Genomic DNA, 25,235 nt, shown 5'->3' with positions numbered 1-25,235 from the left:
TCGCCAAGGTGAGAGCGATGCACTTCACGAGAAAATGAACTTCAAGCAGCTGCGGACTTGACTCTGCTCTCAAAAGTTCGAGTGTTTACGTCGCGCGCACACACTCGTGGTTAAAACCGCGCCGCCTTCGCACCTGCAGGTTTACGAGAGTGACGTCATCTCACAGCCGCAAGCGGCGCGCTGATAGCAACGTGCTCGCACGCGCCATAACGTATTTCGCGGCAACATGGCCAACAAAAAAGCACAAACAACCGGTCTGGTCCAAGTCGAGTGAACGACGCATCGGAGACGTCGAATTCAACCAGTTACTCCCATTAAAAAATAATAAGCAAAAGAACACTACAGCTGGACATTCAGTCAAAGGCGGACGGCATGAGGGTTTTCTTTCCGAACTGCCAACCTTCGCAAAGCACGCATAGGGCTAAACAAAGGACCTGTTCCCGAGAGAACACGGCAACGGATCCGCACGGATCAAATGCGGACAGCGTAACATCAAGGCGTCACGGATTGGATAACACGGAAGGCAACGGGGGGAGGGGGTGCAAAAATGAGCAGCGCAGTCCGCATTTATGTCGCACTTTTTCCCGGAATGTCATGAAAGAAGACTTCGCAGCGTGGGCCGAATTTTGAATGATTGAGGATGGACACTGGACGGCAGCGACGAGCGTAGTGCGAAAGTCCGACTCACGTGAACACGAACGTCCGCCCGTGCAGCAAAGTGTAAGCAAACGAGTGTCGTGAGCGCCGAACCGAACGCAGCTTTCACAAGTGTTAGCTAACTCGTTGTCAGCAGCGCCTTGACTAACAAGAAGAAAGAATAAAGAAAAATCACACACACACACACACACACACACACAAGCCGCGAGTGTCGTGGCCCCTTCGGCTAGCACGCGATTGTTCGCTGCGATAACAAAAAACACGCAGCGCACAGCAACGGCGACAGCCGGTCGCGCAGGCCTGGCGGGGGGCTCGCTGCTACTTGGAGCGAGCGCAAGCAAGGAAAAACAAAACAAAAAAAAAAAAAAACAAAAAGGAAAAAAAAAAAGGCTAGGTCTTAGTAGCACTCACTGCTGCCTGGGAGTCCACACCGAGAGCCGTGGAGGTTCCGTTGGTGTTGGGGCCGTGCAAATCTAAGCACGGCAGCATGTTCATTTGTGGCGCGGCCGCTACAACGACCATTTAGACGTGGCCTGGACTTGTCAGGGAGAGAGAGCCCCTCTCGAGTCGTGGTCGACAGAAGCGGCAACACAAGAACTCCGCGTTTCTTCTTCGCACGGCCAGGCGGGAAGCCCCAACGAAGGACACGGTAACGCGCTCGGGGCGATAACACGCGAATTTTGCCGAAGATCCACACGATTGAAGTCACACTTCGCCGCACGGAAGCCCTCCGAAACACAATGAAAAAAGGCCGACCGTCCACCACAAAGACGCCGGCCCCAGTTGCCAGACGAGAGGAATTAAATCGCGCCGAAGTTTCGCAGGAAAGAAAAGAAAAAGGAAGAAAAAAAAAGCTGCACTGAACGAACATAAGTGCTACGCAGTGCCTGCGCCCGACGCTTCAACGCACGCTACAAACGCGGCCCAAAAAAGAAAGTTCCCGTACTGTGGCGTCACCTATCAAAGAAAAAGCGGACCATAAAGCGGATCAATGTAGTTTACCAGCAGAGAAGCACCGACGGTCTCTCGCTAGAAGGTAGCACAGTCGCTGGCTGGTTCGGAAAACTTTTCTTGCGCTTTACGAGCCGAGTTTCGCAAGCACTATAATTAGGAAACTCTGTCGGGTAGTGGTCGGGTACCGCCACCAAAAGGCGAATGCACGCGAGCGCAAACAACCACTACCAAGGACGTAATCAAGGGAGGGAAGAGGCACGCAAAAAGACGAGCCAAATCAAGCCGCTTCATCGGCTGACGCTAGGGGGAAAAGAAGCGCGTCGATATGGTGGCTAGAGGGGGAAGTGTGACGGGCGAGAGCGGAGGGCTGTACGAATCCCCAATGAAAGATGGCGGTCACACCAGGTGGCGCTACCTGCGCCGTAGGTGCTTGCGGCCATGCTTGCGGCGGCATTTGCCTGCTTTGCGTATGGCCTCTAGACGTTACTTTCACTTGTTTCTAATAATCGCTTATACCCCGCGCGTTGTTAAAGGCGCTACGTGTTTGTTTCGCTAAGAAGCATGTGTTGCAAGTTCTTAGCGGTGTTAAGCAAGAGGAAAGAAAAAAGAAAACAAAGAATGCTTTTAATCCATACGGAACTGGCGTGCCTCCATGTTTTCATATTTAAATGTGTCTTAATATCGGTTTGCTTCGACATGTTTAATCTGCTACAGTGTGCAAAAACTGGGCTAGTTCGTTGATTTTCATGGTAAAAGCAGCGCAAAAAGACGACTACACGAGAAGAACGACACAGGACAGGCGCTGAAATGTTCAGCGCTGGTTCTGTGTCATTCTTATTATCACATTGCTTTTGCGCTGCTTTTACCATATTTATAGTCTGCTTCAGTTGAACTAAACCACTTGCTCGGCTGCATAGCTCAGCTGACTTTAAAGTGTTCTTTCCTCTTGGTCAAGTGTAAACTGTTTACAATCGTTCATAGCGAGTATACTGGCTGCAGTGCAGCGCGTTTTTTTTTTCTCTCTTAGTGCGCACCCACCTCCCCCCCTCCATTTCCTCTGTATTGTAGGGGGCTCTCTTGAGCTCGAAATGTTCAAAGCACTTACATTTTCCGGATACTTTTCCTTGAGAAAATTGAAGTGCTCTTGAGCGCGAAATGTTCAAAGCATTTACAATTTCCGGCTCCTTTTCCTTGAGAAAATTGAAGTGGAGATCGGAATGCTGCAGCTGGAGGCTCTTTGATACTGAGCATTTTATTTTATTATTTTAGCGATAGTTCTTTCTATGCAAGGACCAATGATTTCTGTTAACTTACGGCTTTAGACAGGCACGTAGGCAAGGGGGGGGGGCCGGCCCCCCCCCGAAATTCGTCCAGCCTTTATATGCCTGGGCAACTTTTTTTTTCTTTTTGCCATGGAAAGACTTTCTTTCGAACAATTACGCTTTGGGCCCCCCCGAAAAAAAATCCTGGCAACGTGCCTGGCTTTAGATGCATACTAAATACATGCAAGGACATGTTTATTTATCACACATTTGTCATCCCATAATTATGTCAGACATTTGTTATCACATACTCCCCTATCACGTTAAGAGGTCAAATTACTTGACCCTCCTCAACTTCAAGTTTTTGGCGCTCCCTTATTTTTGGACACTCCTGTCTGCTTTTCTTTTTTGGTAAAGTACTTTGGTGCGTCCGGAAACACCGTAGGCACACCGTCTTCTGACAAACGCGGGGTATCTCAACAACCTCACCGTTTATAATGTGTTGGTATATCCTTTCGATGAAACTTACGTCGAAGTGCCGCTCGCAAACAACGCTGTCCCTCGTCAGCTCTTTGTCAGTCCGCTTAATATTTCGAGCTCATTGCTCTCGCCTCGAGAGATCCTTCGGGGCTTTAAAGACCGAAAGCTTCTCCGAGCACGATCTATACCCGCCTTTACAGCCAGGGACGAAGCATGTACTTGCGCGATTTGACGGCATGGTTCGCAGAACACGTGGGTACAGTGGCGGGTAAACAAACGGACGACAGCGAAGGCAAGACATCCGAACAAGGTGACGGTGTAGTGACGGCACAGCACAGAGAGAACGAACGAGTCCAGACGAGCCAAAGCAAGCGCGGCGAGCGCGAGCACCTACTACTACACCAGCGCCCCTTGCGGCGGCCAGAACTTTCATTGCGTTCCGCGCATCGCTCTCCCACGGCGGGGATACAGCGCCCGTCACACTTCCCCCTCTAGCCACCATAGCGTCGATCAGCCATCGCACTGGTCACCATTTTACGTGGACATACACAAGCGCGAAACGGCGAAACTGAACAGAACCTAATATATCCGTTCATAACGATGATATTTCGCTGCGATCGCCGCGTGTCAGTTTAAACAATTGTCGGCTGTTTAGGGAACGGTAAAGAAAACCACAGCGGTGTGCAAGACCACGGCCGCTGGCAGGACGAACGATTTGGCTCAAAGTACTGCAGTTACTGTAATCTGCAAGGACAGGGGGCGACACGCGAAAGCTAGCAATGCTGCTTGAAAAAAAAAAAAAGGAACTATTCATTAGGGTCAAACGCGAGCAAATTGTGTCCTAATAAGGCTTAAACAGAAATACAATGTAACGGGACAGAATATACGACCTCGCCAGGGTAACTGAGTAGTAATGTGTCAGAATTCCTTTGAGCTAGGTTGGAAGTTGGAGAATAATCGATTGTTTCCCAGAATTTCTTTTATAATCGATTAGCTGATATATCTTTCTTGTAGCGCATACAAGCACGTAAAGAGAAAGGAATATTTGACGACACACAACGCTGTTCTTTGTCTGCGCCCTTCTAGTGGAAGTCGCATAGTAAAAAGCGCGCGGGATGAAAGACAAGGCAAGCTTATGTAACAAAACCGATATGGTCTGACGTCACAGGGCAGTCGCGGTGCCGACGACGCTAATGCCCGCTCACAGGCAAATTTATGATGAAATCAACATACAAAATAGAAGTTGGTGCATGCACCTCTGAACGTCGGTATTGCGCGCTACGTGAAGTAGAGTCATACTGGTAATCTGCGCGCGCTTTTTAAAAGGAACGGTACGGCAGCGAGGGGCTTCAGGTTAACTTGGAGGCGTTCACACAGTTCTGGGGTGCTATTCTGAACACAGTCGAATTCCGCCATATTCTCAAATTTCGAAATGCCGGCATTTTAAGCCAATCAGGGAGGCCGTAGCAGCCCTCTGGACGAATCGAAGTTGACCAATGGCGGAATTTGACAGTGTCAAGAATAGCACCCGTGGTATGTTATATTACCATGCAAATAAAACGACAGATATCACAGTAGCAACACTCGTTGCACTGTGCTTTTAGGGACGTTGCGTTCAGCGGGACCAACACCGGAAATGCGTTGGTTCCGGGTTCGATCCCAGAACCAGGGCAAATTTTTGGACAACTAAGAAGCTTTCTTTCTGAGAAATCCCTACGGTATGGTGGCTAGAGGGGGAAGTGTGACGGGCGAGAGAGGAGGGCTGTACGAATTCCCAATGAAAGATGGCGGTCACACTAGGTGGCGCTACCTGCGCCGTAGGTGCTTACGGCGGCATTTGCCTGCTTTGCGTATGGCCGCTAGACGTTAGTTTCACTTGTTTTTAATAATCGCTTATACCCCGCGCCCGTGCTGTTAAAGGCGCTACGTGTTTGTTTCGCCAAGAAGCATGTGTTGCAAGTTCTTAGCGGTGTTAAGCAAGAAGAAAAAAAAAACGAACATTTGCTTTTAAATCAGACGGAACTGGCGTGCCTCCAGGTTTTCATATTTAAATGTTTCTTAATATCGGTTTGCTTTGACATGTTTAATCTGCAACAGTGCGCAAAACCTGGGCTAGTTGGTTGATTTTCATGGTAAAAGCAGCGCAAAAAAACGGCAACACGAGAAGAACGACACAGGACAGGCGCTGAACTGTTCAGCGTTGGTTCTGTGTCGTTCTTATTATCATGTTCCTTTTGCGCTGCTTTTACCATATTTATAGTCTGCTTCAGTTGAACTAAATCACTTTTTCGGCTGCATAGCTCAGCTGAATTTAAAGTGTTTTTTCCTCTTGGTGAAACTGTTTACAATCGTTCATAGCGAGTATATTGGCTGCAGTGCGTTTTTTTTTTCTCTCTTGGTCCGCACCCACCTCCCCCCCCTCCATTTCCTCTGTATTGTACGAGGTTCTCTTGATCGCGAAATGTTCAAAGCATTTACATTTTCCGGCTACTTTTCCTTGAGAAAATTGAAGTGGAGATCGGAATGCTGCAGCTGGAGGCTCTTTGATACTGAACATTTTATTTTATTATTTTAGCGATAGTTCTATCTATGCAAGGACCAATGATTTCTGTTAACTTACGGCTTTGGATGCATACTAAATACACGCAAGGGAAATGGTAAAACATGTTTATTTATCACACATTTGTCATCCCATACTTATGTCAGACATTTGTTATCACATACTTCCCTATCACATTAAGAGGTCAAATTAGTTGACCCTCCTGAACTTCAAGTATTGGTGCTCCCTTTGGACACTCCTGTCTGCTTTTCTTGTTTTGGTAAAGTACTTCGGTGCGTCCGGAAACACCGCAGGCACAGCGTCTTCTGAGAAACGCGAGGTATCTCAACTACCTCACCGTTTATAATGTGTTGATATGTCCTTCCGATGAAACTCACGTCGAAGTGCCGCTCGCAAACAACGTCAGCTCTTTGTCAGTCCGCTGAATATTTCGAGCTCATTGCTCTCGCGCTTCTCCGAGCACGATCTATATCCGACTTTACAGCCAGGGACGAGGCATGTATATGGTGGATAGCATGTACTTGGGCGATTTGACGGTATGGTTCGCAGAACACGTGGGTACAGTGGCGGGTAAACAAACGACGACAGCGAAGGCGAGGCATCCGAACAAGGTGACGGCACAGCATAGAGAGAACGAACGAGCCCAGACGAGCCAAAGCAAGCGCGGCGATCGGGCAAGCCCGGCGATCGCGAGCACCTACTACTACACCAGCGCCCCTTGCGGCGGCCAGAACTTTCATTGCGTTCCGCGCATCTCTCTCTCACGGCGGGGATACAGCGCCCGTCACACTTCCCCCTCTAGCCACCATACCTACGGATTTCCTTGTGGCTTCGTGCTACAAACTGGTATACTTGTCAATTTCCCTTTCTTAACGCTTCCGCGCCAGGCAGAACCATTCATTCAAATTGTACTGCTCAGGTATGATCCACGATCGTCACATGTGACGATCGTGGAGCAAGGCAATTCGCAGTCGCAAAGGTACACAGGCCATCAGAGCACCCATTTGCTTACAGAAATAGACACGCGAGAACCACCCCGACTCGTTCGGATAGTCGGTGACATGCCTATTCTACAAATACCCACACTAATACATCCGAAATTACAGATTCTGCTGAAATGGGCACCGGCTCATCCGGAGGGAATATAAGACAATCGACAAGCCCGCAATCCCACAATACCGAGCAATGAGGCGCGCCAGTCGTGCCTGGTACTCGGAACATATACACCCGGTGCGATAGCGCCAGCCGGTGTCTCAAACACGCGGCGTCAAAAGGAGTAAAATGTTTTTTGACTTCGGTAAATGGTACTCGCATTATTTACTCGCCTATTGCGATTAATAACGCTTTGTTAGGGTAAGCGACAGAGACAGGACTGGTCTCAAGATTTCTTTTTTTTTTTTCGTGAGGCACCCTACGCGGTCACCATGCGTTGAAACATAACCGCGGAACAAAACCTCTATATTTCAGAATAAGCGTCCCTATTTGAGTATTTTGGAGACAAGTATCGATATGTTTCTCGAATTCTGACGCCAAATACCCTTCAGAAATGATGCATATATGAGATATGGGAAATGCGTTCTTTCAAATGGCAGCGTTAGGCGACATTCTGTTCATGAAATAATCCCAAATACTGGATATTTTCTTAGCGTGCATTCCGTGTAGCGTGTCGTATACATTCCATATTCCAAATGGTGTAAACCGCTTGGTTTACACCATTTGGGGAGTGTTTCCATTTCAGGACTGCAGAGTCATCACCTGGCTTGCTTGCGTTTACTATCAGGAAAACTCGACGCACTTTCCTATCAAGGATGCCGTGGTTGGTAGCGCGCACACCGCTCGTGGTCTCGAAGTATCGCTGTCGATAATCGCCGAAAATCCAGTACCGTCATCGAAGTATAGAGCATCGATAATGCAAGCAAAAGCAATAAAGATGACGTGGGAGAGAAAGAAGCCCAGAATACGCTACGAATACGCTTTTCCTTTTTAGAGCGCACCCACTAGACTGTGCTATAGGCACTAACACTTGCGCTAAACACAACGAGGGTATCCAACAGCACACTTAGTACTGGCTTGGTGAACCAGTGTGTTTTATAAAACACACGCGAAAAAATTGAATTGTATTGAGTTTATTCTTGAACAGGCTTGCGAGGATGACCACGCGGAAAGCTGCGCTGAGCAGCTTGAGGAAAACCTGGCCACCTCATGCCCAGGGCAGCTTCACAGCGGTTAAGCAAAAGAACGCGACATAATGCATGAACTTCTAACTGAAGAATATTTCGATGCATATTTCGATGAATATTTCGGCGCAGAGAAACTTGGCTCCACTTAATGGAGTGCCCTGCGCGCCTTTGGCTCATCCTCAAGACATTTGGCGCAAAAGGCAGGGAAATGCGGAATAAAGAAGGCAAAAGCACCACATGCCAATGGACAGAAGAGGACAGCAGCGACGAAATCGAATTGTCGATCTCAGTTAAGCTCTTCGCCCAGAACCGCGGTGGGTAATACAGCGGACAGCATAACTCGCGCTAAGCCCGGCAGCTACAACAACGCCCATAAAACAAGTCCAAGAAGAGAAATGAACGACAGAGAAGACGAAAAAGACGGCGACCAAGCGAGATATCTGTCATTTCTCCAGGGATAAACGAATCTCGAAACAGACGACGCACAACAGACGACGACGGCTGCATGGCAGAGGTGGCCCGCCGAGACTGCCACGGGAGTGTTGTGCGAATAAGGCAAACAGGGCTAGCTATTAGAGCAGGGTAAACAAAAGGGACGCCCCCAAACAAAAGACGTTCTCCCCTCGGGGGGATCTCTCTTCTTTTGCTCAATCAATAAGAGAGCGCGCGATCCCGTCCGCCATAGAAAGACGCGCGGGAAAGGTCTGATGCGATTAGCGAGGACGACGCTGACATCCATTCCCGAGATCGATGCAGCCCTCTGGTGACAGGTGTGAGAACAACTGTCGCGCCGGTGCGCTTTGGGCAATGGAGCAAGATTTTACCGCCCACGGCACGATAATAGAGAAACTTACAGTCTGTCCGTAGACTCCATGACGCATGCGTTTTAACGGCGGTGCTGTCTAAAGCCGAAGTAAATCCCTGGGGATCCGTCGTCCGCGCTTTCTAGTCTAGTAGCGAGAGCGACGACAGAGAGAGCGTGGGTAAAGCAAAATGGGCGAGAGGGAAGCCCGATTTGGTAGAGAAAGGGTAGCGACGTGGAGAGGGTGAAGTTGGGTAGAGAGGAGGATAGGAAGGGCGCATGGAGGGCGGAGCTGTGATGTGGAGAGGAGGAGAGAGCAGGAGCGCGATCGGTTGTGCCCAGTTGTGCCGGTGCAAATGGTGTCGACCCCCCCCGCTTCCGCTTCCTCTTGGTACGTCAATGACCGGACCGATGTATTTAACAATTAAAACGAGTTGAAATTCTCCTCGGTAACACGTGACCTCTCCAGGGTGGCTCGAGGCGCGCGAGCTGGTCGTTCACTTCGTCTTTGCGGCGTTCGCAACGTCGAGCGGTGCCACTGCTCTTATCGTAACTGAAAATATTCACGGCCGCCCCCGCTTTCGCGCACGCGCAGAGCTCTCGGATTGCATCCGTGGTGCGTCACAATGTAACTATTGCTGACTAGCAATGCTCCGGACCGAATGAGGAGCGCATGCGCGCACGTGTCCTTGCCGCCACCGCTGCCAAATCCGGCGACCCACTGCCTTCACCGGCAGCGTCTATCCGCTGTAACGCATAGCCCTGCCGCGCGAGCATCGCGCCCTAACTTGAGCTTGGGTTCCCTATACGCAAACAAAACACGAAATTCAATAATGAAATGCAACAAGCACTTTCTGTGCACGCCTTTAAAAGGTCGCGTACGCTTTCGCATTCAACTTGTCCTAAGTGCACGAGGGAGGGACCCCGATAATATTCCGCGCATCAGCGGTCTCGTATAGGGAACGTACGTCATTCGTACGAAAAAAAAAAGTAAGAGAAGGAGGTGTTGATAATTTATCCACGAGTACGATGCCCTTTTCAACACAAAGCACCGTCACAGAGCAGCTCCGTTTTTTTTCTTCTGAATTCACCACCGCTCGGTACATACTTGCACCACGAAACGTTCCTCGACATTGAGAAAAACGAATGGCATCGCTCGTGGCATGTTCGCATTTCCTCGCGCCTGCGCAGTGCGAGCGCCATGTCTTCGGACAAGCGGCTTGACAAAGGATGCCCCATGAAACAAGCCTCGCAGAGCTTCCGCAAAGACTGTCACGGAATGCTTTATACGAGCAGCTACACAACTTTAAAAAACACCTTCGCTGTGCACGAACTAATGCGGTTTCCAACGCGAAGCCGAGAGAGAGCTCGCCTCAATTATAAAAGCCAGAGAGAACTGGCGCTGCTGAAATATAAATCAGCGCTGCAGATGCATGTATGCACACCGTCTCGTAAAGCGAACAACTACGCCCCAGAGTTAAGCCTCGCGGTGCGAACGAAATAAAGAAAAAAAGATCGCAGGAAGTTCATTAGCATACACCATCACCCGTGAATTGTGAAAAAGCGACAACGATAACTAGCGAAACTCCGTAGAGTCACTGCTTTATTAACGAATACCTACATAAATACAAGGGAAAGAAAATTAAGAGCACAGAGGTGCAGGCGGCTGCATCGTGATTTATTATGTTACAACAAGTCATTTATGTTCGTGGTACGCTCATGTCACACTATGCAAATTTTAGTACATATCAAGTTAACCAAACGGTCACGAGAGCACAACGTTAGATAGATAGATAGATAGATAGATAGATAGATAGATAGATAGATAGATAGATAGATAGATAGATAGATAGATAGATAGATAGATAGATAGATAGATAGATAGATAGATAGATAGATAGATAGATCGTTTCTTCATTTCTATGCCATGTCATTGCCATGCTATTTCTATGCCATGCTATGTCATTTCTATGGCATAGAAATGAAGAAACGCGCCTGATGATTGAAGCATGGCATATCGAGAATAGTGGTAGCGCATGCCTGAGCCAACCGTCGATTAACTTGCATAAAGATGAAATCAAATGCCTTAACAGTTATCTTCTACGTAGACCGCCACGCGTGCCGGAATGATAGGTTCGCCGGTTGCATGGGCATGCTCAGATAAGTTTTCGTGCCTTCTTTCTTTTCAGCCGTTGTGCGTCTCTTCAGTTGTTAGTCGGCGTTTGTGGTGTCCTGATCTCTTTCTTGTGTCCGTGTTTGCACGCCCTGTCTCTTTTTAGAATGAATACGTACCAACTAGCTCAGCTCTCTGTTATTCTAAGCCATACACAGTAACTCTATCTTCGAGGAGCTGCCAGCGAGCTGTGTCGCCGCGCATCCGTGGAAGCTGTCGTGCTGAATCACGTGGTCCGTTTCCACTGTCTCTGTTGGCGATGGCATCGTATCACACCAGTGCACGGCGCAAGCCGCTCTTCAGGTGTTCCTGTCGACTGCGGGTTGACGACCAAAAGAGGCGGACGCGTCTTTCCAAGTTCCTTACGCCTTGTAAAAGTCCTACGATTCGCGTACAATATAAGGCTCAAGAAAGGGACATTGGGACGTTTGTAGGAAAAGGGACGTTTGTAGCACGAAGCCACAAGGAAATCCATACGGATTTCTCAGAAAGAAAGCCTCTGAGATGCCGAAAAAAATCGTCCTGGTCCGGGGATCGAACCCGGGACCAACGCCTTTCCGGGGCGGTCGCTCTACCAATTGAGCTTAGCGGAATCTAGCAACTGGCAGTGCGAGGGCGAATTAATCGACAACTCGAATCACATGTACACAGAGTATGTAAGGGTATACTTTGCAATACTATATAAGGCTCAACTTTTCCGAGAGATGAAAAATCCTTGGACCCGGGGTGTTGCTGGAGCCGACGTTTCGGCAAGGGACCTTGTCTTCAAGGCAAGGACTGGAAGGCAAGACAATTTGTCTTCTAGTTGCTGCCTTGAAGAAGACAAGACCGCTTGTCTATGGGAGTCAGCAGGAGGGTGCAAAAGGGCAACTTGCCCCCCCCCCCCCCCCCCGCCGCAATGCAACACGGGTTTGCACCCCTCAAGACAAAATCCTGCCGACACCCATGCAATTGTGCTCGACTGCTGACCCGAAGGTCGTGGGACCGAATCCCCGCTGCGGCGCCCTCATTTTCGACGGAGGCGAAAATGCTTGAGGCCCGTGTACTTGGAAAAGAAATCCAGGTGGTCGAAATTTCCGAAGCCCTCCACTACGGCATCCCTCATAATCATATCGTGGTTTTGGGACGTGAAACCCCAACAATTATTATATTGTCGAACATGTTGAGTGGATTCAGCGCGATACAACGAGGGCAGAAGTGAAGAAGGGACACGACCACCAGCGCTATTCTCACAACTTACTTTATTAACGCAGAAACACATATTTTAAAGCACAATCCATAACCACGTGACCACACACCGATGACGTCAAACATATGATAAATGCAAAAGTGTTGGAAAGAAGACAAAGGCAAGAGCAGGAGGGTTTTCCTAGCGTGGCTGAATGGATGTGGAACGGTATCCGGCCTTCCCTTCCGAAATCCCAGAAGGTAGACGAAGCCAAAGTGTTGGTCCTTGGAACGGGCGCCCACCAGAGGAGCACAGAAGAACGCTTGGTCTCGGACCGAAGTTTGCCCATGAAACCAGCCTGAGCCCGCCAGAGAGGATAGCCTTGGCTAGGACAGTTACCCGCCTTGGGACAGAAGAAGAAAGACCACGCTTCATAGGAGAGTGTGCGGACGTGTTGGGACGATCTGAAGAACAAAAAAAAAAAAACTCGGCGGCTAGGTCTGTAAAAGACGTGGTGTGATACGCTGTGAGTAAGGAACTTCACATTTTAGCTTCTGAGAAGGAAGGTTATTTCGTTGTAGTGCCAGAAAATGTGTTTCGTGAAAAGGCCGAATCTGCGATTGAGAAGAATTTTAAACAAGAAAACCAGAAACCTGCTAAAATTAAGGAACGCGCCCTGTCACTACTTCGTCGCCATAACCTTGAACAGTTAGCATCAGCAGTAAACAAGACTAAGAAACACGGAAAGGGATAGTTGGCAACACTGTGTGTCGTCTTATCTGCAAAGAAACCCGAAGTCTTTGGTAGTTGTAGACCCCTTTTTTACACACAGTTCAAATGACCTCGTTTCATTCCTTGTCGCTTCTAACCCTGGTCAGTGTAATATGTTCAGTATAGATGCAGAAGACTTATAATTTACCACATGATGCCCTAATGGAAAACGTAAAACTATGTATCACTGAGGATAACAATGAAATGGCCTTTGCAAGTGGGTGTGGTGTATCAGTAGGCGCGTTTCTTGAAATTCTCTCTTTCTACGTAGCGTCAACGCGTGTAGAATTGAAAGGAAATATCTTTATACAAAGACCACCCTTTGTATAGGATCAAAAGTTGCTCCTGCGCTTAGCAATATTTTTGTGGGAAGGGTTGAACGGAATGTGGAAAGCAATCTGGGTGACGAAGTAATCAAGGTGCTACGTTATGTGGGCGATTTTTTTATCTTTGTCAAGAATTCAAACTTACAGCAGACGGTTAAAAACGTATTCGATCTTTTTTCACGAATGCGGCCATGGCTTGAAATTCACTTGCGAATTGCCACAGAATAATCAGTTACAATTTTTTGACGTCAATCTAAAGCTAAATGTAAAACATGCGTGCTGGCTGTAGAGCCCAAGATCCAGTAAATCTATACTGAATTTCAACTCCGCACATTCAAAGGTTGAAAAAAAAAATGGTATCGCTTTTTGCTGCTTGTTCTTGGCTTTGTTTAAAACGTGTGTTCATTTAATCGCGGAAAGTTGCGCGCGAGAAATTGAGCGTTTCAGATCGGCAGAGTTTTCAGAAAATGTCATTTCGATGAATGTGCAGAAGCTCATTAAACGAATAAACGTAACACGCACCATAGAGACTAATTCAGTGCCAACGGAAAAAAAGGTAAATTGGTCGTCATACCTTATCCACGTGAACTTTCACATGGGCTAAAATATGTTGCAGGAACATACGACGTTAAAGTTTTCTCGTCAGCCCCAAATCAAATGAAAAACATTTGTGGAATAATTGATAGGAGGTTGTTTGAAAAAAGAAGAGGTGTAAATAAAAAATGTTGTAAAACATATGTCCTCGATAGTTTCATGCAGAGTTGGCGTTGTTTACCAGGTGCCTTTCTCGTGTGACCACGTTTACATTGGCCAAACGGGCCCTATTTGTGTAAGCGTGCCTTCTACAGCCCTGCATGACAGAGAAATTTCTTTCTTGAATACTTTTGTCACATGATATAGTTTGTTCATGCTTAGTCCTAATCTTCTGCATTTATCCTCTGTTTGACGTCATCGGCGTGTGGTCACGTGGTTACGGGTTGTGCTTTAAAATACGTGTGTCTGCGCTAATAAAGTTAGTTGTGAGAACAGCGCTGACGTTCGTGTCCCTCCTTCACTTCTGTCCTTGTTGTATCGCGCTGAATCCACTCAACATGTTAAAGGGACTCTAAAAAGCAAAACGATTTTTCTCGCATTAGTAAAGTAGTCTTCCACGATACCAAAAACACCACGCTTGCTGCGAGAAGACGCTTAATAAGCGAGAAAACGCGCAAAAAGAAAATACAGGTGGCAACGCCACCTTTGAATTCCCGCACCATTTGCCGTGACGTCACATATTTTTGACGGCGCCTGTTTGGGCCCACGTATTTCCTAATTGGTTAAATCGAAGTACATTGTCCTCTGAGGGGGCCAGAGATTTGACATAACGAGTTTGTGGAAATTTCGTCGAGCCAGTGGCGCCAAAATACGTTAAATGCTTTTTGAAATCTTTTACGTCACGAATTACAAAGTTCGGCGCGAAATTTAAAAATGAAACTTTGAACTTGGTTTTCTCCTCTAATAATAAACCTATGGTGGTGAAATAAAGTACACAAGAGTTCTCCGAGCACACTTTATCAATCTAAACCAATTCATTGCTTCTCTTTAGTGTCCCTTTAACAGAATCCAACTCGCTCAAATGTCAGTTCTTCTGCTGTATTATATTGTCGAAACGTTGGCTCCAGCGATACCCCGTGTTCGAGGATTTTTCATCTCTTCCAAGATTGCATCTGCACCTGAACCTTGCTTTGACCTCTTCCGAAACAAACATACCTTCTGCATAATGGCCGTGATAGGGAAAAAATGGCATCCAGCCATTGGTATCGTGAAGCTACCAGACAATCCATGCGAATTTCATAGAAAGAAATCCTTAAAAAAGCTCACGAAAAATTCGTCTGGAATTCCAACACGTTACCAACGCCTTCCCGGGACGATCGCTCTCCCGTCTGAGTTAACCGGGACGCTTGCACATCGCTTGCACAACAGCACAAGAGCACATTAATCGACAGCTTCTGTCAAGTGCAGTACACCGAAACTTTATTGGCTGTTACAGTACGCATTGGCTGTATGCCGAACAAGTCTTCCTATACTCGCCGTAAACAGCAAAATAGAGAGCTAACGCAGTGGCCATCTTAAGTGTTATTCCAATTCTCACGTAGCCGGCAATATATAGGCAGCTTCGCGCAGACAGCAGTAGAGATAAATACGACACAGGCTACTTTGCTGTGCAAACAAGACGGCAGCTGAGCGAAATGCTTGCATCTAGCCGGTGTGGTCATCTGTCCAGAAGTAGACGATTTTTAGCGCGCTTAATGAAAGCTGCGTTTAATTTTTCATATATTCAGACACGAAAGAAGCAAAATAAATTTTTTTTCAAATCTGTTTGTTTCCCTTAGATTTCTCTCTTGTCGGTGTGAGGTGGCGTCGCTTCGTACAGACGCGTTTCATTGCGCGGGCGACTGGAGCTCGATGCTGTATTCTCAGCTGTCAGCGTGCACTCTCTACGACGCGGGCCAGAATTGTAGGGATTGGCGAATATATCAGTATTCGAACTCACTTCAACACAAATGCGAATCATTCCAAGTATGCGAAATGAACGAACAGACGTATATGTGACCCGCCTGAAAAGGTAGTTTCACTGCAACGTAAGCTACTATGCCGTGAAACCACCCGATCAAGAGAAATGTGCACTGCCGCGAAGCCACACCTGAAGGTTAAATGTAAGCTTAAAAGCGTGTTAACGGGCTTATATGCACTAAGCATAGCAAATTTAAAAATTCAACATATTTAAAGCTTATAACTTGCGCCATATTATTATTCAAATCCTGCCACCGTTCCAATTTACTTCCACTTCGAACCAAGAGAGAGAGAGACATTCGCACACACCTAGTTCCTGTTCTTAAATATACTATGGAAGTTAGTTGGGTCTTGACGAAAATGCTCGTTTTTCTTTATAATACGTGATACACAGGGTTTTTCAAGGAATCTGTTCGAAAATCATCAAAAATAAGGAAAATGAGATATTTTCACACTGCCTTCATAATTACTTTTTCTGTGGTGGCAGGCATCTTAAGATGAGTAGAGGAATCAATTACGACAGTAATTAGGTAAATTTTTAGGTTAACTTTTTAATTAGCGGAGACAGGCGGTCGGGTAAAGTGGGAAAATTGCAGCCCTTCCTGCGAAGAGCCTGTTGCCGTTGTCAGATTTGGCGAAAGCAGCCACTGGCAGTTATTAGCGAGCAATGAGCGAGCAAATCGATTTCGCCGAAACCGAAACTCGGAAGAGCGTCACTGCCATGCTGAATGAGTGATCGTCGTTGCACCAACCATCGATCGACTTCGCTTCGTGGTTGTGCGGGTTTCGTTTGCGATTAGAGCACGCATGGCGCACGTGCTCTAATCGCAAACTGCAATCGCTGTCGTGAACAGCGAGGCCATTCTGGTCGTCCCCCTGCTAGTTGCGCTCATCGGAGCTTCGGTTTGGGTTTCGCCGGTGAATTTGTTTGGATTTCCTTGCTCCGTAATAATTACCCGAGGCCGATTTTTCAAAATCTCAAAGCGGCAATGGCCTTTTCGTAGGATGCACAGCAATTCTCCCACTTGGCCCGACTGCCTGTCTCTGATAATTAAAGAGTTAATTTATTTTATTTAATTACTGCCATAACTGCTGTGCCTAGTCATCTTAAAATGTCTCCCACCACAGAAAAAGTAATTATGAAGGCATCGAGGAAATATTTCATTTTACTTATTTTTGATACACACTGTATAACACCCTGTATAACAGTCGAACTATGAAATTCGAAATTAATCCACAAAATCACAATTCGCTTCGAACTTTAAATTTACTATTCGCCAATCCCTGAAGAATCACTGAGATTCTTTAGGGATTGGCTAATCACGTCCCATCACTGAGAAATCCGTAAGCATTTACTTGTAGCTTCGTGTTACAAACGCAGGATTTCCCCTGCAATGAAGCCATTGTTTTGTGTCTCAGTAACGTTTCTCGGTGCAACGTCATCACGTGTCATCGCCTCGTCCAACGGAAGGTTAGGAAAACGCCCGACTCTCCACCATCACTTGTTTACATAATCTTGCGAAATTGACCACATGAACAGTTTCGGCGCAATCAGAGCGTTGCTTCTTTTGAAGCATGATGGCGACAATCGCCGATAGTACGTGTGAACAAATGCGCTTGTTACCTGTTCGCGACAAACTTCGCACCAATCACGCTCAGCATTACCAAGGTGTAAGGAGATCAAATATAGGCTGCGGAGTGCTTTCACTTGCTGTATGAAGTCGTTTTCGCCTCATAGCGCACGCGCCTCCGGTGGATTGGTGTAGTTAGCGTTCTCGCCGCCGTGCGAGGGATGGCGCTGCCGCCGCGCTGGCGCTTTAGCTGGCGCCACCTTGTTGGCGATGTCTGGCCGGTGCATGGGGAACACAAATTACTCTCTTTTGGGGCTTGACATGGTTGGTGACGGTCGGCTAGGGGAAGTCTGTAGGTTCGATACCGCGGCTTGTTCCTGCGGACCCCCGAGGTCAGTCTAACGTCGGCGACGCCGCATTCACGGTACACTGTATGTGTTGTTTGCGTGTTATGTTCTCTATGTGTTGCATTGGCATTATATAGGGGCGCTTTGTACGTTGCTTCATTTATATGTTAGATTCGGCTGGCGACTTGCCGTTATGTAAAACCTGTTAATAAATGCCCACGTGTTCGTTTGCTCGACGGCCTCAACTGCGTCCGTTTGTTCCGAGAGCGGCTCTTTCCAGACCCCACAGGGCCTAATGAAACGTGCGTATACATATAGTCTTTAGCTGCGCTTCTTTCAGGTGCTCACACATGTACAAAACTCCCTTAGCCGACAGCTCCACGGGTGCTGTTGTTATTCCGGCCTGCCAAGTGACTGTCAAGTTCAGGGTGTCACACGGGACGACATCAACAGCAGCGGAGCTTGCCGCCTTACGTGCTGCTATCCTTTATATCGCGGAAGCCCAGCGTCAAAAGTGGGCTGTCTTTTGCGACTCTAAGGCATCCCTTCAGAGTCTGCAATCAACATTACGACGAAGGGTGCACGAGCAGTTAGTGAACGAAATGAGAGAAGCTCTTCGCCAAGCTTTATCGAAGGGACATGACGTTGTGTTCCAATGGCTGCCGGGACATTGTGGTATTGTGGGTAACAACCTCGCTGATGATGCTGCTCGGTCCGCTCACGAGGATGCCCAGACAACCCCAATACCCTTGTCGAGGACAGACGCTGCAAAGGGTCTACGCTCGTTCGCTGACACCATGACGCAAACTTGGTTGAGTGACCCCAGTGTCTGGAACCGTCGCCTGCATGAACTAGACCCATCGAGGAAGCTCCAAGTTCCATCGCACCTCCCCCGCCGTGATGCAACTTTACTGTGCCGCCTGTGGTTAGGAGTAGCTTTCACGAAGGCGTACTCTTTTCGCATAGGAATGGCAGACACCTCAAAATGTGACTCGTGCAATAGCAACGAAACGATAGAACATCTACTGTGTTTCTGTGGACGTTTTGTGAACAAACGAAACGTTCTGCGCGATGCGCTGAACAAGTTAGACGACAGACCGTTTTCCGAAGAGAAGATCCTCGGATCGTGCCCCTTTGCATCGCAGGCCAGCAAAGCGACGCGAGCATTACTGCTGTTTTTAAAATCGACCGGCTTAAACGACCGCTTGTAGGCATTCAATGGACAGGTGCATATGTACCCTGACAGTGCCTTCTTCCCTCTTCTTTCTTTCTTTTAATCCCTTCATCCCTTCCCCCCAGCGTAGGGTAGCAAACCGGACGCGCGTCTGGTTAACCTCCCTGCCTTTCCTTCATTTCCTTCCTCCTCCTCCTCCTCCAGCGCTTAGATCAGAATACCGGTGATCGAATGCAAAACAATGCACGACAACATGTCACAACTTCGACGCAAACGACGGTGCATGGGCGTTGACGCCTCTTACATCGTTTGGCAGCGTGTTTGCGCGCACCGCCTCGCGACACAACGCACCACGCTCGCCTCATCATCCGGTCCGGTTGCTGGACCTCTAAACGTGCTGTTGCCGCACCCCGGAGAAAACAACACGACAAACTCTTAGGGAGCTACAAGCGATGCAATGCGTAGATATAGAGAGCCACCAACGCCCTGCAGGCACGCTTAGCGCCGTGCACGTATACATATACCATGACTGTGCGGCCACCCGCCCGCCAATCTTCACGCTTTTTCATTAGGAAGAGACGCGAGCAGGCCGTGCCCTCCTCGTACTAAATGTGTGCAGCGCTGTCGAACCTGCCAACACGTGTGCATCGAAGCGATCGGCAGTGCGGAAGACAAAGAAAGTGTCAACATTAAGCTGTGTTTGTTGAACGTAGGTCGCGTGCACGCAGTGTCGTCTGCTCGCTGTTCACGACAGCAGACGATGATGTTTAGACGCGCGCGTGAAGGAAACAACGCTGCACCGGATCAGCACACTTTCCTGATTGACTATAAGACTGGCTTTCGTGACGCTGCACGGCTTCGCCGACATAAAGTGTGCGCAGCGCAGTTTATTGTGTACGCGAAACATGCACGCTACAGGTTAGTCCCAGGGTCCCCGTCCCATCAGTCGCTTTTAGGCCTTTTCTTCCCAGGAATTTTCCGCATCCAGAGGCAGCGCGCTCGCTCCGTGCAACGTCAGCACCAACACGCTCCGCACAGACGAACGCACGGACGCGAGAGCACACAACATCGCCCTTAATGGAGAACCAACGGGACGAGATGACATTCGACCGTCTCAGAGAGAAGACGCTGTGGTTGGTCGGCCTACGCATATACATACTGGTGGCGACGCTAAGACTAACGCGGAGGCGACCGGCCGAGTTAGCCGAAGCAGACGAAAACTTGATTGCCAAGAAACGGCGGAGGGAGCCACGCGAAATCTCATTTCGGACTGCGCGGGGTGCGCGTCTCGCCAAGATCGTGTTTCCAGCGGATAACCCGACCGCTACGATGCATCAAACCGAAACTAATTATCGAGCCTAGCGAGAGGCGACGACGAAGATGGACCGAGGGCTCGCTTATATTGCGTGCCCGCTGTTTGCCGACGGCGGCGTACCGAGCAGGTTTGATCGAGAGATGCGAGAGCTCGCTCGCAAAGCGTGCGACAAGCCGTCATCACTGTTTACACTGCGCCGTCGCTCACCTAGCTGTTTGACGAACAAGGTGGGAGAGCACGTTTACACTCTGCGCTTCCCGGGAACACAGTTTGCCGCCACGGTGTCGAACGTGCGAAGGAGTGCGAAGCTAGCGTTGAAATTCGCTAGTGCGCGGGTGAGCTGACAAGAGGTCGGGAAACGAAAGGCTCTGTTAAAGCAGGAAACCCGAGAAACTTTACTGACGTTGTTCGGCGTTGACCCAAATGTAATTCAATAATCGTCGGCGCACATCTATAGGTGAAGCAAATCTACACGTTGCGCTCAAAGAAAGCCACTAAAACGTGGAAATAACAATAAAATATTCGGCAGATCCCACACCTTCTGGGAATCGGTTTCATGCGAAGCAGTCGGCGAGTAATTGTCTATCCTGAATTTTTTGGCTTTGCGCCAAGCCTGAATCTACGTGTTTTTGTAAGTGTAGTAGTACCGTGCACATCGTGGGCTTATCAGGAACGTCGACTACACTGGCGTTTAAAGGGTAACTTATGGTCTGACGTAACGTCAGCACTATAGAGCAAGGACGTCAGTATTATCGAAACGAAGTGCACTTTACGGTCCGATGATGCGAATTTCATTCGAAACTTTCGTTACCGTATTCCACTGGGGTCGGGCAACGCTTGAATATGGCTCGCTGAATCATGGGAATACAAACGAAATGTGTATCAGAATTCTATGAAAGCGGAGCCAACACCGGAACCACAATTGACGTTAACCCGGCATCACGCATGTATCATAGGTGTACATATGTAACGTTTATTACTTTGTTATAAAATTAGATAGCCAGCACTGAAACCACAATTGACGTTGCACCGACATTACGCCTGCATAGGGTCTTTTTTCAAAGTAGTTTCAAGACCCGGCGTGGCTCTGTGGTAGAATACCTGCCTGCCAGGCAGAATGCTTGGATTCGATTCCTGCTGGGATCCTGATTTTTATTCTTTGCATTCGTCGAGTCAAGGCTGCCGATATCGGCTTTTCTTAACTCTATAGCATCTGAATTGTCAATGTCTGTTGTCGCCGTTCCTGGGCAGAGCGGTGTGTAAGCGGTTAGGCTAGAACTAGTGCATGAATTGGGCAAGTGTTACACTCTTGTAACACAAGAAGGCGAAAGCCTGGCTGCACTCATGCAAGGCAAATGAGCCTCAACAAGCTTATGTACTATCGCGATGAAATGAAACGCTAATAGCGTGGCTTTCGGCCCAAACGAACTCCGAGATGCCTTGACTGTCGCCAGGCTAATCAGTGCTTTCAGCCAACGTAGCGCTAGAATCTGGCGCTATCGCACCGCGTGTGTGTACGCGCTGCGATAGCGCCAGATTCTAGCGTTACGTTGGCTGAAAGCACTGATTAGCCTGGCGACAGTCAAGGCATCTCGGAGTTCGTTTGGGCCGAAAGCCACGCTACTAGCGTTTCATTTCATCGAGATAGCACATAAGCTTTGCATTAAATCGATCTTTGTATACAGGGCGTTTTTTTTTTAGACAATAAAGATTTTAAATAAAAAACATGGCTGATCCCCCTTTCATGGAATCGGTATAACACGAAAGTGAAACATGTTTTCACAGGGGTAGCTGAGCGCTTATTGTGCATTGTTTCGCCATAAGGGCGAAGAAACAAATGCTACAACAACAAATTGTAATGTCATGCGAAGAACGGCAAGCAGCTACGTACGAAAAGAACATACACAGGACGAGCGCGAATGAACAACTGTCACAATTGTTACTTCTTTGTGTATGAGCAGGGCGCTCCTTTCGGAAACGCAGCCGCTGCAGCGAGCGAAGTGCCCTTCGTGCTCTCTGTAACGTCAAGAGAAACTTGCGGTGAAAGCACAAGACGTAGAAACCGCCCCCATCACGAGATCAGCGCGCGCGCACGGGAGACACCCCCTGTAGAGGGCGCACTCGCATCGAAGCGCGCGGGGCGACGACCTGCTAAGGCCCGAACACACGTACGCGTTGCAGCGCGTCAACGCGTGACTTTTTGACGCGGCGTCGCGCCCTCTCCCTATGGAGAGGGAGGGCGCGCAGCTTCGCGTAGCCGCGCGCCCTCTCTCCCCATAGGGAAAGGGCGCGACGCCGCGTCAAAAAGTCACGCGTTGACGCGCTGCAACGCGTACGTGTGTTCGGGCAGTAAGCGCGCCATCCGCGCACGTACTTCGCGCCATCTCGCAAGTGATTACAAGAACACGCTGAAGCCACCGAGCTCTGAGTACCGCCAATGGTAAATGGTGTATACAAATAGCTCGCCGTTAGTAATCTACAGAACATGCGCTTTGTGGCCGAGTGGTTTCGCACTGCGGAGCGAGGGGTCGTAGGTTCGACTCCCGGCAACGGAACTTTTTCTTCTAGTTTTTTTTCTTTGCCATCTGTTAGTGCATATTTTACGACGTCATATCCGTGACGGAAATACGTCAGTGGAGCAGTGGTGGAACACGGCATAAAACACTTTCGTGATAAAATTCTACGACAGTCAGGCTCCTGTCATTTTCGCACATGAACTCTATGTCGAGGCGGAAATAGTTTTCCGCAGCTGAAGTGACATTGATGGGATTAACTAACGATGACTCTTTAATTAACTTCTTAATTATTGACTCGAGGGCACTTCTTTATATTAGAAAATTGTAGTGCGGGCCAATTTATGGCATACCCATTTTTTTTAGAAATCACGAACGTAATTAGAGATTTCATAATCGAATTTTAAGGGCGATATCGTAACTGATCGCGCCCGGCGCGCAGAAAGCGCGGCCTCTCTCTTACGTCAGACCGGAACTACTGGTGACACGAATTGGCTCTTTACTATAGATTGGCTCTTTAGTATAGTATATTTCTCTATACTATTTCCGCGTTAGAATGACTGAAAGTCCTGTATGCGACAACAGTGGTTGAGCGGAGATTAGGCATTTTTCTGCGACTGACCAGTGACGAAGGCGCTCTCGACCGTGCTCGATAAATCAAGCGATCGCGCATTAACAGAGGTCGTGGACGGTCCGGTCTGGACCTGATTCAACACTAAATGCTTTCAGCGCATTGCTGCGCACTATATAAGGACGTGCGGATTTCGCGACAGACTGTGATAGAGACATCCTGTAGCATCACGTAAGTGTGTGTGCTTTCTTCTGTTCTTTAACGCCTTCTGTCCCTCTTTCAGCTTTTCATTCCCCCTCGTCCTCTTCACCTCCCTCCGTTACCCTCTATTTTTACTCTTCCACAAGGATCACCAGCAAGATGTCCCCACTCCATGGAAGGCCTTCAAACTGTCAGTATATCTGCCCCCATATTATCTCGTTTTCAAACAATATTCGTTCGCAATAACATCGAAAAGAAGGACGGAAGCAAGTGAAAGAGAGCTGACAGGACGAGCGCTTCGGCATTCTATGATACAGCAATCTTGTTCCGACACGCCGATCAGAGAACCATGAGCTTACCATATAAAGAAACAGGCCTATATGTGCGTCAGCGCACCGTTCATTTCCTCACTTGGTGAAGATTTTGCTTATCTTGCTTAGATGGCTTTGAGACGATTGCACGCCTGCGTAGTTGTTTTTGCTACTTTTAGGGGGTGATGGTGGTGGTATTCTTATTTCTCCCAGAAAAAAAAAAGGAAGAAAAGATAGAGAGGAGCAGTACGAAGACTGGTTGCGCTATTTAGGAGGGTTTGTATTCTACTTTATTGCGACATAGCAATTATATGGACACTCTTGGCGAGGTTTTGCCGCCACCGTACAGTGTATATATATACCTGTAAAACCCACAAAGAAAAATAGTTGAGCAGAAAACGTTTGTGAAGCGCGCGGCCGGGGATTCGAACCTGGGACCGCTCGTTCCGCGGCGCGACGCGTTTAACCACTCTGCCACAACGCATACATCCTCCAGCATACTAACGGCGAGCTATTCATATACACAATTTACCGTTGGTGGTATTCGCACATCTCTGACGCGTTTCAGCATGGCAAAGACTTGTTGACTATCACCCGCGAGATGGCGCAACAGGCCAGACGGCGCGCTTAGGGCGTCGCCCTGCCCGTCTGTCGCCGGAGTGGGGCTGCGCGCCTTCGGCTCCGTACTTTGATCTACAGGGCGTGGTCACCATGTGCTCGCTCGCTTATCTCTTGAAGGGAGGTTCAACATAGCTTTCTACGTGTTGTGCTTTGATCGCAATGTTTGCGTTGAAGACACAGACCGCACGAAGTCGCTTGCTGCAGCGGTTGTGTTTGCTAAAGGAGTGAGCTGCTAGCCTTTCTTCGTGTGACATTCCAATCTATTGCTGTCGCATCCATTACTTCGCCCTTAAGGCGAAACTGTGACTTTTATTTGTTTTTGTCGCTCTAATGAAAAATCATTCGTTTGATCGTAAACAGCGCTGCTCGTGCAAGCTTCCTTTCCTTTTGTCCCGCGTGATTTCTTGCGCTGTTATTATGGAGATACACCAACTAGCCATATGTCAGCGCCCCTGACTGCTTGCACGATAAGGTTCTATATATACGAATCCTTTGTTTCCGTTTCGTACGTGTTTGAACGCCCAGTATGGGACTAGGGGAGGGGGGGTTGGAAGAAACAGGCGAAAAAACGGTGGCGTGACATCATATGCAGTGAACACAGCTCCCATATATGGCTGCATTTGACGCCACATATGGACCAGCCGCGGCATATATGGCCCTATCTACATCCATATGTGGTAAACGGTAGCCACATATATGCAGACACATATACTCATATATGGCCG

General features: G+C 48.3%; 1 protein-coding gene across 1 annotated transcript in view; it reads right to left on the bottom strand.

The window, feature by feature from the left end:
- The window catches only part of LOC119400482 (RNA binding protein fox-1 homolog 1-like), a 412,311-nt gene that overhangs the window by 50,177 nt on the left and 336,899 nt on the right, over positions 1–25,235 (bottom strand).

The sequence above is a fragment of the Rhipicephalus sanguineus genome, chromosome 7 (genome assembly GCF_013339695.2).
Source record: "Rhipicephalus sanguineus isolate Rsan-2018 chromosome 7, BIME_Rsan_1.4, whole genome shotgun sequence".
Lineage (NCBI taxonomy): Eukaryota > Metazoa > Arthropoda > Arachnida > Ixodida > Ixodidae > Rhipicephalus > Rhipicephalus sanguineus.
This window is presented reverse-complemented; position numbering and strand designations above follow the sequence as displayed.